General features: G+C 36.1%; 1 long non-coding RNA gene across 1 annotated transcript; it reads left to right on the forward strand.

The window, feature by feature from the left end:
- The first annotated feature begins 13,064 nt into the window (after positions 1 to 13,064).
- LOC133780654 (uncharacterized) lies at positions 13,065 to 14,740 on the forward strand. Its single transcript, XR_009869480.1, has 3 exons — positions 13,065 to 13,137; positions 13,898 to 13,940; positions 14,388 to 14,740. It is a non-coding gene; the product is annotated as an uncharacterized LOC133780654 (long non-coding RNA).
- The last annotated feature ends 1,212 nt before the right edge of the window (positions 14,741 to 15,952 follow it).

Raw genomic sequence — 15,952 nt, forward strand, 5'->3', positions numbered from 1 at the left:
AATGATTTATTCAAAGTAGCTAAACCTAGGACCAATAAACGTCAAAAGACCGATAATGATAGCATGACATATTTATGGCATTTGAGACTAGGTCACATTGGCTATAATAGAATTCAAAGACTTACAAAGGATGAGCCTTTGAGGGAACTAACCTTAGGTGAATTACATGTTTGTGAATCTTGTCTAGAAGGCAAACTGACCAAGCATCATTCTCTACAAAGGGTGATAGGACCAAAGAACCACTTGGACTTGTTCATTAAGATGTTTGTGGACCTTTAAATGTACAAACCAGAGGTGATTTTGAGTATTTTGTCACTTTCATTGACGATTACTCTAGATACTCATGTCTTTACTTAATGCATAGGAAATCATAAACATTTTCCTTGACGATTACTTTGGATGATAACCGTGTGTTACTTCTTCTAATGATATCAATAGTGTCACGACCCGAGCCCTAGGCCGTTGCAGATTTGTAATATCCATAACTTGGGCGGTCAAAGGTCAAACTTTGACCCTTGTTGGAAAATAGTCTTTATAAATGATCATTTAATTTATATTAAATAGTACTATAATTATAAATTAAAATAATGGAATAACTCCTATAATTATATATAAAAATATTAGTGATAAAAGCATGATCATTTATCATTATACATAGAACAATAATATTCCCACAGTTATGTAATCACCAAACAGTTAAATTTAATAAGTCATAAACACCCAAAATAATACTTAGCATCCACCATTCCTCATCCCTAACTATTTCATAGCTCATTCAGATATACCGACCATTAAATTCAAAGTCGAATACATAATGTTCAAAAGATAAGACAATGACACTAAATAGAAATAGGCTAAACACATTGGATCCATCGATAATTCATCTTTTCCACATTCGCCTCACTAGGCTCCTGGAATGGGAGAGATAGGGGTGAGCACATAAAGCCCAGTAGAAAAGAAACTAATATCATAGGACCCAAGAAGTTAAATAAAACCCCTGCATGGTTAGCTTTGAAAACAAAACATATATCATTATGTATAAACTAAAGTAGAGAGAAACCACAAATAGTCATAAGAGCATAGCTGTAATGCCCCAAATTTCCTAATAAGGTTTAGGACCTTGATTAGGAGGCCGGGAGAGCCATAATTGATTTAATATGTTATAAAATGAATATATGCATGTTAATGTGAATTATATTATTATATGATGATAAATGCATGCATATGGGTGTACTTATAATGATAAGGGCATTTTGGTAATTTGGCCTATTGGGTGCATATTGTAATTTGTGAATGAGATTTCATTATTATGGGATATATTCGAGCTATGCAGCATGAGACGATCTTGGATTATGAGTTAGCAGTTTTATCATAACGGGGTCAATTTCGGGGTAATAGAAATGTTTACTTGGTGATAGATTGGGAGTATTTGAGATCAGGATGGACTTCTGGAAGTTTTGACTATAGTATCCCCGGGGGTGTTTTCGGGACCCTGAGCACTAGGTTTTATTTGAGGTTACTTAAGCTTGAAGTAGCCTGATAGATAAGAACGTACGTTAGAAACTTCTCGTTCTCTCTCAAAACAGTCCATTTTACCGTTTGAGCCTTTTTTAGGGAATCTTGAGTTCTAGGAGTCGAAATCAAGCGAGGGTCGAGGCATAGCGATCCTAGGAAAGATTAGAAGCTTCTTAACCAAAGGATTTGACGAGAAACAACCCCAATCGAAGGTAATCTAAGTTTGAAGTTTTAAGTTTTTAAAGTTTTTAAGCTTAGAATTGGACTTTGTTGATTGTTGAGTTTTTGGTTGGTTTGAGCTTTGGGCTTTGAGGGTTTTGGAGTATTGGGAAGCTTGGGAACTTTGATTTTATGATTGGGGAATGTTTGGGTATGTTTTTGGAAGATTTGGAGTGTTTAAAACGCGTTTGGGAATGGCCCAGGGTTGGGGGCCGCGACCCTGTTCTTGGGCGCCGCGGCCCTAGTTCGAAGAAGCAGGTGTCAGGGAGTTAGCCTTGTTGGGCGCCGCGGCCCTTGATGGAGGGCGCCGCGGCCCTAGCCTCAGAGAACCCTGGGGGTCGCGGCCCAAGGTGCTAGGGCCGCAGCCCTTGCCCTGTTTTCACCCCGTTTGCTCGTTTTGACCCCGGGAACTTAGTTATGGGCCTCGGGAGTGTCCCTACTACTTGGATTAGTTTGGATTGACCTCTTGGGGGCTAGATATTGGTGTGGAACCTTTGATTATCATGTTATTGATGGTGTTCCATATTTGGTTATGATTAGGTGACCGCTAAGGGCTTAAAGGTTGATCGTTCTCAAGGGTCGTTCTTATATTGGTTCTAGCTCGAATCTGAGGTAAGAAAACTGCACCCTGTGTAAACGTGACATGCGTGGTTATTATTTTTGCATGTCGGTTGATTATTATGTATGACATGCATGGTTATTATGATGCATGTTGGTTGATTATTATGTATGACATGCATGGCTATTCTTGATGCATGTTGGTTGACTATTAAACGTGACATGCATGGCTGTTATTGATGCATGCTAGATTGTTGGATAATGCATATGATGCATGTGAAACATGTGATTGGGACATGCTTTATATACTGAGTATGATATCGTTCAGAGCTTGAGCCTCTGTGTTTATGCATGGCCCTAATAGTACAAATACCTGTTTAGTAAGCATGTTGAATACCTTGTTTATGGATATGGAACATGTGATATATGATTGGCGGCATGACTTACTTGTGTATGACACTGACTAGTCAGGGACCGACCTTAAGGTCGATGAATCACGCATTGAATGGCTCTATGGCATTAATGCCGGACCGACTCTAAAGTCGAGAATCGCGCATTGAGTGGCTCTAAGGCACTAATGCCAGACCGACCCTAAGGTCGAAGAACTTATAAGCGCTTGCCTGGTCTACGACCAGATGACTATAGCCAAGGTATATGACCCCGGTGACCGTTTGTCACATGGCTAAGGGACGTTGTCCATAGTTTCAACTCTAGAGTCGTGAGGAAGGTTATGTTGGTGACTAATCACCTTGCACCTGTCCTAATCAAACTTATGAAAGTATCACTTATCAGTTAAGCCCTGGTGACCCTATCGTCACATGGCTAGAGGGAGCGATGCTCATTATTGTGACTTTTGGCTATTGTCACCTATTTGCTTGGACTGATAGTCCTGAATGGTTATTATGATTGTTGTTGATATTATATCATGCTATATTGAGTTTTCTTGCTGGGCTTCGGCTCACGGGTGCTATGTGGTGCAGGTAAAGGCAAGAGGAAGCTAGACCATCCTTGAGTTGGAGAGCTTAGGTGATGACGTGTACATATGCAGCTGCTCGACCGCCACGGCCGAGGTTTAAAGTGGAACTAGGGTTGAACCCTGTTTTGCCGCTTAGAACGGCTTGTTGTGAATATTTTCTGTAATAAACTCTTAAATTTATATTTTTGGGATCCCAATGTATATATTAAACGTTCTAATGAAACGTTACATCATAACCAAAGTGTTTAAACCCTAAACCGCTAATCATACTTAGATTTTGGCCAAATGACTCGATTAGCGAGTTTAGCACTGTTTACAAGGCACACCGTAACGGTCCCAGGAGTTGGGGCATTACAATAGCTACAAGTGCACATAACATCATCCACTAGATCCCTAGTTCCGGTTACCCACCATAGAAAAATCGACATCCTAAACGGGGTAGCCGGACCTGATAACCACCACAATGGGGAGGCTCAGAACACTTCCTGTATACAAATGCTAGGTCTTTACATCTACAGGTGAGTGGACACCTGATCTACCTATGATGACACAGAGACTAGGTCGTGAAACAACAACATGCACAAATCATGATCACTATGGCTCTCATCAGTATAACCAAATGCAGGTAAACATGAAAATAAAGAAACATATTCCCTTTATATTTTAGAAAATTGGGCAGCATAACAGTTGCATTTGAATAAAATCCAAAAATCATAACCTACATAAATAAGTGAACAAAATATATTTGGCACTCAGTTCTCTCAGAACAGATCAGAAAACATGCAGATTAAGTTTTCAATTTTTCAAACATTTTATAAATATCAAAATTGGAATATGTTTAATTCAATTCAATACGAGTAAAATAAGTCCAATAGTCAAGTTGATTCCTACCTCCTTAGAATTTTCAATCCAAGCCCAAAGCAACGCTCCTAAACTTAACGATGATCCTAGAGTGATTTACTCCGATTTTAATCTCACGTTTTTTGTACGTGCACCAAATGAGCAAACAATTATCATCATTGCATTCCTTATTCAAAATCGTGTCCAATGACATATAATATGACCATATTTAAAATTTCAAGTTCCGGAACCTCACCCAAGCAGTGCACAATAGTGGTTGGTGGCGGTACCGGAAACGTCGACAAATATATACATGGCATATATCAAAATGATCCTCTCGATGAGTACATCACGGAAGTGTTGGAAATGTACCCTGAAAGCATAATGTAGTAGACATTGTTTTATGAAATAAATAAATAAATTGAATTTGTTATGCATATATTTTATGGACTATGTTATTCTATGATAATATTATGTAAATATCAGGAAAATTCCTAAGTTCATATATGTGATCTCAAACACGTATTGGTACGGGAGGATTGTCTTTGAGATAAATGAACTTGAATAGTTCGCAGTAAAATAAAGTTATGGAATCTTTATATTAATTACTGCAAGTACGGTCCACTAGTATTATGAATACATGTGATCTAGATCCGGATCACTAGTGTGGTAGGACACTTTAGTGGAGGTGCTTTATATATTAGAGAATATATAGAACTGAACCAGATATGTTTATTAATACTTAGTTAAATACCGTTTCGAAGTATTAATTAATTATATCAACTGATGATCATATACAAATAGATCTTAATCCTGAAGTTACTATGAACTCCTGTTTATATTATATGAGTTCTTTGATTCACTTGTTAGGGTCTGTCAGAATGATCAGGCTAGAAACTTTTGTTTTGGGAACTCATTAATATAGATGGCTCGGGACATAGTATATAAATATGGAATCTATACCTTCTCGCAAGAGATTGAATGATGGTTCTCTTAAGGGTTGACTTTTGGGACTAAAAGGTTATTGAGCTCAAATTCATAATTTAGTTATGAATTAACCTTCACTAGTAGAGTCAATGGTACTTAAGGAAACAAGAGATAATTAAAAGGGTAAAATGGTAATTTTATTCCCGATTAATTATGAACCATTATTAGAAGGTCACGTTGTATGCAATGATTATATCAATGGACGCTTTATGAATATAAAGTACTCAGTAAATGAAATGTCTATAATTACAAGAGTGCAGTCTCATATTTATAGTGGAATAATCATGAGATTAATAAATTAAGATTATTTAATTAAAGAGTTTAATTAATAATCTCAAATTTATTGGAGCTTGGAATTATAGGTCCATAGGTCCCCATAGCGGCTCTATCAACACTGTTCAAGGTAAGAGTTGATATGAATGGAAAATAGTTTAAAGACATATTTAAGAAGAAATTTGTTCTTCAGGCCAAATATGCAATTATATGATAATAGTGATTAATTAATTAATTACAAATTAGTTGTAGTTAACAAAATTAATTAATATTTAATTATTGTATAATTTTCGAAATTATATTAAATAATTAAATTAATTTTCGAAATTTAATTAAATAATTAATTAATTATAATTTTCGAATTTATAATAAATTAAATATTTATTTTCGAAAATTTTGGATTTAATTAATTGGTAGAATTAATTAAATATTTTTATTTGAGTGAGAGATAATGATCTGATAAGTTCAAATTGGATTTGAATTTAAAAGATTAATATTTATTTAAATAATTAATTATATTTCACAATTAATTAAAAAGATAATTAATTTGAATTAGTTATCAGGTTGTTAGATCTTATCTGACAAAGTAATTTGAATAAATAATTAAATAAAATTTGAAAAACCAATATCCCTAGAAATTAGGAAGCTACACGTTCACACACAGTCCAGGACTGTGTGTGGCGTGTAGGGCCAGCATTTTTCAGGGATGAGATTTTCAATTTTATTTATTTAATTAATTAATTAATAGATAATTCAAAAATTGGTTTTTGGATTTTTTTCATTAATAGAATAATTAATTAATTAAAAAGAAAATTGTAAAATGGTTACAGATTTATTTTTTGCATATTTTATGTTAAGTATGACTAATCAGAAAATTATTCAGATAATAAAAGAGAATGTGAGACAACTCTGAACATTCGCTCTGTGAAAAATAGAACGATAGTTTTCTCTCCCTGAAAATAAAGAACAAATTCTCAAGCCTATTCTCTTGATCTCATGAATTGAGTACATCAAGTAGAATCACAAATAAACTATCCTTCATTCTCTAAGTGCCCACACATTTCTTGAGGTGTAGAGAACGCTTTGGAAGATCTTGGTGTGAGTACGTGGGAGCGGCTTGGATAGGAAGATCGTTCTAAATACGAAAAGATAGCAAGGATACTTGATAGGCTTCAAGAGGTATGAATTCTATCGTTATCTTGTTTATGATTAATGTATGTATATTAATGGATCCGCATATTTAAAGATAGTTTAAATATGTTACAAAAAAATTTTGTTGTACACTGGGCCAACCACACCACCATTCCGCTGCGTATTAGGAAACTCGTTCCTAACAGGAAGTACAACTCCTTTGCCCAAATGAACTCCGATGTCGCCGGAAAATGCTTCCAAAGGGGTGGAGATACCCAAAATCTCGCCGAAGAAAAATGGCGAGTTGACTGGAATGACTTAGTGGGCGACGTTCCTCTCGTGACACTGATGCCAACGGTGCCACCCACTCGCCGAACGGTGGTCGGAGTTCACTGGAAATCCACCCAAAAGTTTCGACGGCAAAACTTCGAAGTGGTCGTACGGGCGCGTCCTTGCTCCGATGGTCACCAAACTTTGGGGTTGCTGTCATCGCCAGTCGGGGATACTGCAGCACCGACACATGTCGAAAATGGTGGCCGACGGTGGTTGGGTCTGGTACCCTTGTCGTGGCTTACCGAGAGGAAAGCAAGGAAAGAAGAAGAAGAATAAGAAGAATAAGAAGAAGAAGAATCAGGGAGGTAGAAGAAAAAGGAAAAGAAAAAAAAATTGAATATATAATTTAAATTATTTTTTTTCCTCCCGTTTTTGACTTTTCAACCTGAAAATTCTTCAGGTTTTACAAATAGTGTTGTTATTCAATTTTATGATTCTCTTTTTTATTCTCGAGGTGTTAATGATGAAGCTATTTCTTTTGTTCTATTTGGTATTAATGCTTCCTTATCTGATCAGGATTATATGTTTTTGGATAAACCTTTGTCTCCCGATGAAGTTAAGACAATTTTATTTCAACTTTCAAGAGATAAGGCTCCTGACTTTGATGATATTAATGTTTATTTTTATCCAAAAAAAATTTGAATGTTTAGGCTAGGATTTTCTAGTGTTGTCTTATCTTTTCTAAATGGTATTGCAACTCTTGAGGCTATTAATACTACTCTGATTGTTCTTATACCTAAGAAAACTAACCCAAAAAATTTGAAAGACTTTAGACCTATTAGTCTTTGTACTACTATTTATAAGGCAATTTCCTGTGTTCTTGTAGAAAGGTTAAAGGTTGTGTTGTCTATATGAACAAGCCCTCAACAAAGTGCTTTTTTTGTCTAAAAGAAGTATTTTTGGTAACATATTTATAGCTCAAGAACTAGTGCATGCTATTAACAATAGGCGTCAATGTACCATAGGTTGGGCTGCTTTAAAACTTGATATGGCTACGGCTTTTGATCTGGTAGAATGAAAGCTCATTTGAATTTCTTAGACTTGTTGCTAAATGTTTCACATCAATTTGATTCATCTAAATTTGAGCATTTGCTTTATATTTTCTAGGCAATATGGAATAATAGAAATAGAAATTATCTTTTTTTTCAACAAAAAGTTTAAGTTAAATTTTCAAGAAATCTCAGGCTAGACTATTAGTTTCTTGGAAGAATATAAAAAAAGCTCAAAATTCTGTCAAATCCAAGATGAGAAGCTGAAGCATTTACAGGCCACATGGATTCCCCCAAATGAAGGTCAATTAAAAATTAATGTGGATGCTGCTATATCTCAATCTTGTGGACGCTCTGGTATTGGTGTTGTGGTCAGAAATTACAAGGGTAACGTTATTGGTGGTTTTTGCTCCCCTATTGCTGGTGTGTAATCGGTACCAGCATTGGAAGCCAAAGCTTTTTTCTTTTCTCTTCAATGGGCTTCCATCATCAATCACCAATTTTCTACCATTGAATCAGATTGTAAACTTGTTGTTGATAGAATTGTAGAACAAACTAAAGACTTATCTCCTTTAAATGATGTAATTGATGATATCTGTAGGTTGCTTTCTCACTTTCCTAATCTCTTGGTTAGGCATATTGTTAGGTGTTGAAATGAAAGGAATTTCTATAACAGAAATTGATGAGGACCACCACAATGATAGCTAGCACAAGATTGGCACCTGTAAAAATTAGTTTTACCTTTTCCTGATATTCATGGATTATTGTACCAGTGAATATTCCATTCTTATTCTTATCTTTTGCTCTTTTGTCTTTGTATATCAATTTAGTATAAATATGTGTAAAATCCATTCCCACTGTAACCTTTGAGCATTAAATATAATCAGTAAAAACATTTTCAAGTCTATTTTTTCTTCTTTCTTAACTTGGTATAAGACGCCAAGCAGACTATTAGTCCATGGCTACTCCTGGTGACCAATCTTTCACCACCACCCCACATACTCCTCCACCTTTTTCCTCTGCCATTGACACTCCTCCAGTCTCTACTACTGCTGTCGTTCTATCGGTATCGATTTTTCAAAGTCTTGCTCCGCTTACCTTAAAGCTTGATCGGGGAAATTATTCTTTTTGGAAATCTTAGGCTCTCCCAGCCCTTCGTGCTCATGACTTAGATGGTTTTTTCCTTGGTACAAAGGTGTGTCCACCTCAGTTCATTGATAACACCACTGGAGGACCCATTCCTAGTGATCCTCGTCAGCTCAATGTTGGTTATGCTCTCTGGCGGCGCACCGATCAAGCTATCATGAGCTGGTTGCTAAACTCCATTTCTGAGACCATGTTTGGTCACATAGTCAGGTGTACCACCTCCTTTGACGTCTGGAACACTCTTAAGTGCCTCTTCACCATCCAGTCCAAAGCTCACACATTACAGCTGTGGTTTCAACTTCAATCCCTTAAGAAATGAAATCTTTCCATTCATGACTATATTTTACAAATGACTAGTTTGGCTGAAAATCTCTCTGCTGCAAGGCAACTAATTACTGATGAGGAACTCATCCTCTATATTTTGGGGGGTTTGGGGCATGATTATGACTCTGTTGTTATCAACTTAACTTCTCGACATGACCCCATTACTTTGCAAGAAGTTCAGTTTCTCCTTCAAAGCCAAGAGATGCATCTTGAGCAACTCAATGCTCCCCCTGCTGGTGATCTCACCCCTCCGAGTGCCAACCTTGCCACTCAGTTCTGTCGCTTTTTCAACCTTGGTGTCTCTTCTGGTGCTAATGTCTCTCCTAGCCGTGGCTACTTTCGTCGAGGTCGTGGTCGTGGAAGAGGGGGCAAAAGCAACCGTCCCGTTTGTCAGCTTTGCAATCGTGTTGGTCACGTAGTCTCAAAATGTTATCATCACTTTGACATTAATTTTCAAGCTGCAACCTTTGGAGCAAACCATTCAAATTCCACTACTTCCTCAGGCCAACAACCATCGGGACAAGGCCAACAAGATTTTTACTCTTCCTTTGCTGATGATAATCAAGACAACTCTTGGTTCATAGATAGTGGTGCCACAAATGATATCACCCCAGATGCTCACAACCTATAGTACGAGATTGAACACAAAGGTACCACACATCTGCTCATTGGTAATGGGCAGCCTCTTTTGATTACTGAAGCTGGAAACAATATTTTGAGCTTGCATAATAATTCCTTTCCTCTGTTGCTGAATAAGATATTTTGTGTTCCTCAAATAACCAAAAATCTACTCTCCATATCTCAATTAACCAAAGACAATGCTGTTTATGTTGAGTTTTATTCTGATTATTGTGTTATAAAGGATCTGGCTACGAGGAAGGAGCTAGCTCGGGGAATGCTTAGCAATGGTCTTTATCAACTAAAACTTCCCAAATCATGTTTCAAGTCCAGCTCTTCAAACAATCAGAGTCTTTGTTTTTCAGCTTCTTTAAATTCCAAGAAGAGTATTATCTCAGAGTCTTGTTATAAGAGTCCAAAACAATCAAATGAAAAAGTTCTTTCTACTCAGTCTCTTTTTGTTCAGTCAGTCAATGTTAATGACCTCGATACTTGGCACATGAAGCTTGGTCATCCCAACTTGAATGTAATGAAACACATGCTAATTAGTGAACAAGTCTCTTTCACAGTTCCTCCAAAATTATGCGATGCTTGTCATATTGGAAAATCCAAACATAAACACTATCATTCATATGCAAAAACAACCAGCAAACCATTAGAAACAATCCACTTAGATGTCTGGGGTCCCTCACCAATCCTTTCAAAAGATGGATATAGATATTATGTTCATTTTGTAGATGAGTTTAGTAATTTTACATGGATATATCCCTTAAAACTAAAGTCAGATGTAAAAGAAGTGTTTGTGAACTTTAAAAAATTTGTTGAAAGAAAATTTGAAAATAAAATCAAAACTCTTCATTCAGACTGGGGTGGCGAGTATAGAAGTTTGGTTCCCTTCCTAGCATCTTTAGTTATTCATTGTACGCACCCATGTCCTCATACACACCCTCAAAATGGTAAATCTGAAAGAAAACACAGGCACATAGTAGAAATGAGACTCACACTTCTAACACAACATCCATTCCTCTTCATTAGTGGTGGGTATCATTTAGTACAACAACCTTCCTCATCAATCATCTTTCAACTCCAAATCTGAAAAATAAATCACCCACAGAAGTTCTCTTCCAAGTAAAACCCAATCTGAAATTTCTTAAAGCTTTCGGTTGTGCCTCTTTTCCTCATCTCAGAGACTATAATCAACACAAGCTAAATTTCAGGTCAACAAAATGTGTTTTTATTGGGTATAGTCCAAACCATAAAGGCTACAAATGCTTACATCCTTCAAGAAGAATATATATTGTCCAAAGTGTTACATTCAATGAAACTGAGTTCCCATTTGCATTGGATTTCAGTGTAACATACTTCAAAAATTCTGAAGTTAATACATATCCTAGTCAAATACAATATAGTCAATGACTGCCTTTTATTTCTTAATCTCTACAGGAACATGATGCAGGAAACACTGAAGTTGATTTTGACCATTGCTCTACATTCCCCGAACTATCTCCCTTAGTACCAACCTCAGGTTCAGCATCCACTAATAATCATGGTAAGACTCCAAACTCAGCAAATTCTTATTCTACTTTACCTCTTGAAGTGCACAAACCACTATCAGATTCTTTTTCACATCAAAATCCTTCTCCAAAACCAGCAAACCAGCCTTTACAACCTACTCATCCCATGATTACAAGATCAAAAGTAGGTATCTTTAAGCCAAAAACTTTTCTAGCATCAATCCTTAATGAACCTACAGCCATAGCTCTAAATGAACCTTACCTGAAACAGTGGACCAAGCACTCAAATCATCTCAGTGGACACAAGCAATGAAAGAGGAATACAATGCTCTCATGAAAAATCAAACATGGGATCTTGTAGCAAGACGACCACACATGCATGTTGTAGACAACAAATGGGTTTTTCGAGTTAAATATAACTCAGATGGTTCAATCAATTGCCACAAAGCAAGACTAGTAGCGAAAGAGTTTCAACAAAAACCAGGAATAAACTTCTTTGAAACCTTCAGTCCAGTGGTTAAGCCATCTACAATAAGAATCATCTACAATAAGAATCATACTTTCCATGGCTGTCACGCATGATTGGGACATCCAACAAATTGACATAAACAATGCTTTCTTGAATGGTACTCTCCAAGAATAAGTGTTCATGGAACCACCAGCTAGTTTTATCAACCCTCTTTATCCTCATGCAATATGTAAGCTCAACAAAGCACTTTATGGCTTGAAGCAAGCACCTCGAGCATGGTTTGACAAACTTAGAAACTCTCTGCTGACTCTTGGTTTCATAAATTCAGTGGCTCACTACAACAATTATGCCCATATATTACATTAAAATATAGCATATTTTAAAAAAAGCTATTGTTTGACCCGACTAAAAATTTTAGGCGGTAAATTATACTTAGGCGCCAAATGAAAAGACAAAAAGCAAAAAATCCCTAATAACCCTACGCCTCCTCTGTTTCTCTCTCATGCTCTATCTTTCTCTCTCAGAACTCTCTCGTTCAATCTTTCTTTCTTTCTCTCTGTTTGTTGCAGGTGTGCAACAAGGTGATGGGGTCCGCGGCTTGGGTCGTGTGACAGGGAGGCTTGACTCGTGGGTCTACGGCGTGGCTCGCTCGTGGGTGCGACGGTGCATGCGGCGGTGGGTCTACGGCGTGGGTGCGGCGGTGCTTGAGCTCACGATCTCCGAGTAATATATATGTGCTCTTTTGGTGGCTGCCCTTGCCATTCGTGGTGGACGCAGTCTTCGTATGAGGGTATTAATTTTTTTACAGTGTTTAATTTTCATATGTTGTTTACCACATCAAATGTTTCTTCTTGAATCTAGGTATATCTTCTTTTTTAATCTTGTTATTATCTGTGGATTTCTTGAATCTGAGTATTGTATATTGAGTAAGAAAATGTTATGCTCAATATTATTTGCCAGGCCACCTGTTCCAGACTTGGGTAATAATGCTATGATGGATGATTGGGTCAAGCAGTTTGAGGAGCTTGCTGGCTCTCAGGTACTTCTCTATTTCAATCATTTGGGTGTTGAAATTATTTTGTGATGAAATTATTTGAAAGTGTTTGTACGTTGAATTGTTGATGTTGCATTCAAGGTTTATTGATGTGTTTATTTTTGTTGCAGGAAAAGTTGGCATATTTTAGTATAAAAGAGCTCAAGGATGTTCTCACTCACTTAGGTCTTTCAAAGCAGGGGAAGAAGCAGGTGAGATGCTAAAGAAATTGTTTGTGCTGGGTGTTGCCTGCATGTGGATTTGGCATTTATCACACTTTGGCTTCAACGTTTAAAAATTACATGTTGCTCCTTTTTTTGTTGATTAGGAGTAGCACTTTTTGTTTTTTGGTATGCATAATCCAATAACTTCTTTGTGATGTTGGCTTTGTAAAGGTTTTACTGAGAAGGTGCTAGCTAGTTTAATTGGTAGTTGTTAGTCATTTGGTGTCATGTCACAGAACATCAGGTCAAATTTTGCCTTTCTTATGGGAAGGGATCATGGGCAAGGGAGAGGGTTACCTCCTGTTGTGTAACCCACTAGTAAGAGAAAAGGTTGTACTAGTATTTTTTTTTTTGGTTATTCAGTTAATACAGAATTCATACACAATTGATTTTTGTATTGGTGTGTATTCTTCTCAATAAATCTTAATTTTTTTTTATCTATCTGCCTCTCCCGCAATTATGGGAGAAAGGCAAACAGTTTGACAGTAGGGGCAGGGATTTGATCACTTAACTTGATGATTATCTGTAATAAAGATACAATAACATCAAGTTCTTGTAACAGTTGCCCATCTGAGAATAATTTTCTGTGATGACACCTTACTTGCACAAGACTAATGAATTTTAGTCTAAATATTGTCTATTTATGCTTTTACTAGAAGGGTGTTTGTTTTAATGATTCATTTTGAGCATCTTGTTAATGTTTTTGGATTGGTGTTTTATGACTTTACATTTGTTGTTATTAATGCAGGACCTTGTTGACCGGATATTGGTTGTTTTATCTGATGATCAAGGTATAGATGGTGTGTTTTTTTGCTTTCCTACCTGAAAATAGCTAAATTCCTTTCATTTGCATTTGTCAGTCTTGTGTTATTTACTTTTCTTTCCAGTGAAATTTATATATTTGGACCTTGGCTATGTAGTTGATATTTGTCTAGGTAGATATCTATTAAATAGTCAGTCTTAAACACTAAAACAGCGACTGTCTACATCACACATCTTTGTTTTTCTAAAAAAGTTATTATTATGTTTTCTATAGGTTAGTTTCCATTTCAAATTTAGTCTTCTGGCATTGTAGCCTGGTATAGAATTTGGTTGGGTTGCTCAAACTTGTGCTTATTAGTACTGTAATTGAGCATTCTGCTTTGAGGTTTCTTGCTCTTACCATGTCCTGGTTGTGGTCTAAATTCTCTTATTTTGTGTGAAATTAATTCTAGCTGAATTTATGTTCTCTTTTACAGTTTCTAAATTGTGGGCAAAGAAGAATGCTGTGGGGAAGGAACAGGTGGCACAGCTTGTAGATGACATATATAGGTTTGTCTTATATCTTGCACTATCTGATTCATAAAGTCACTGGATTCTACTCTTTTTGCTACTGTCTATTTTTTTTCCCTTAGAAAATACATTTTCCTGTTTCTCAGAAAAATGCAAGGGATGGAGGTAAGTATTCCGTCATTGTTCTTACTGGCCTTTGTTTGTGTGGTTTTAAATACAATAATTTTCTACTACTTGGTCTATGTGAATGCTTTTTCAATTTTAAATATTTGCTTTGCGAACATATATTAATCTCTCAGGATTTCAAGTTTTACTATGAGGTTGTTGTCACATTCTCCTTAAAATCATTTTGAAAGAAATTGATAAGGTTCCTTAGTTACATGATTTGGCCAAGTCAAAGTATTTGATGGCCTCAATTATTGCGTCAATATAAGCTTTGGCTTGAATCAGGAAGCTCAAAAATGCATCACATGTCATATGCTGTGATTTTAATTTCTGTTTTTAACATACACATCATCTATTCGGCTTGTCCAGCAGCAGCTGGTGCTGAGCTGTCTTGTTTGTTGTTTTTCTATTATTACCTCTTATGTTAGATTGACAACAATAACCTCTAAGTGTGTACTATATTATGACAATTTTTAATCTAGGCTATTAGGGATTTTAACTTGCTCAAGTGTTGCAAGTTATTGTTTGTTATTTGTTTCATATTTAAGAGTTTTATGGCTTTTACATCTGAAAGATGCATGATTTGCTTCTAAATGTTGTAGTTCATGGAGCTTTTAGGTGCTTGGCTCTTCTCTCTGATGACTTGGACGATAAAGTGATGCCCACATTAGTACCTGTTTTGTTCCCATGCTTGCTTACTATTGTTTCATCCACTCAGGTTTGTTTGTGTTATATTTTGGTTCCCATTTTGGCAGCTCTTTAGAATCCTATATTGAGTGTATTTTGATGTTTTTTAATTTTAATTTTATTTTATTTTTTAAGGGGTGTTATTTAAGGAAATCTGAAATAAGCATAAATAGTCAATTATGCTTTTGAGTTCACATTAGTATTTGCACATGTGCATAACAATGTTAATTTTGAGTCATTTGCTTTATTGAACAAATGAGTGAGGTAAAGAGGCCAAATGAATGAGAATTTTATGTCAAAACTTTGCGAGGAATTTGATGGTTCAAGTCAAAGTTTAAATTGCTTACCAAATGACTGAATCGTACTTGCATTTTTGTCTGTTTGCAATCTCTGGGCATCTTATTTATTTCTTTAGCTAAAGGTGGGTAATATGCATAGTGATTAGTAGTTGTCTCAGAAGCTTAATCTATTAGAAAGTGAGCAAAGTTAAGTCTATACTCCGACACAACACTCCCTTTTCTTGTGTGAGCTGAACAGTAGGTAAATTCATTTGAAATATTAATTGGCAATACTCAACAATCAATATATTACGATATGCTCTAGAAAGATTTGAAAGCTAAATGCATGGGGTAATTCCTTAAAGATTAATTTATGGGTTTGATTTTCATTTATGTTGTCC

Source organism: Humulus lupulus, chromosome 5, assembly GCF_963169125.1.
Source record: "Humulus lupulus chromosome 5, drHumLupu1.1, whole genome shotgun sequence".
In the NCBI taxonomy this organism is placed as follows: domain Eukaryota; kingdom Viridiplantae; phylum Streptophyta; class Magnoliopsida; order Rosales; family Cannabaceae; genus Humulus; species Humulus lupulus.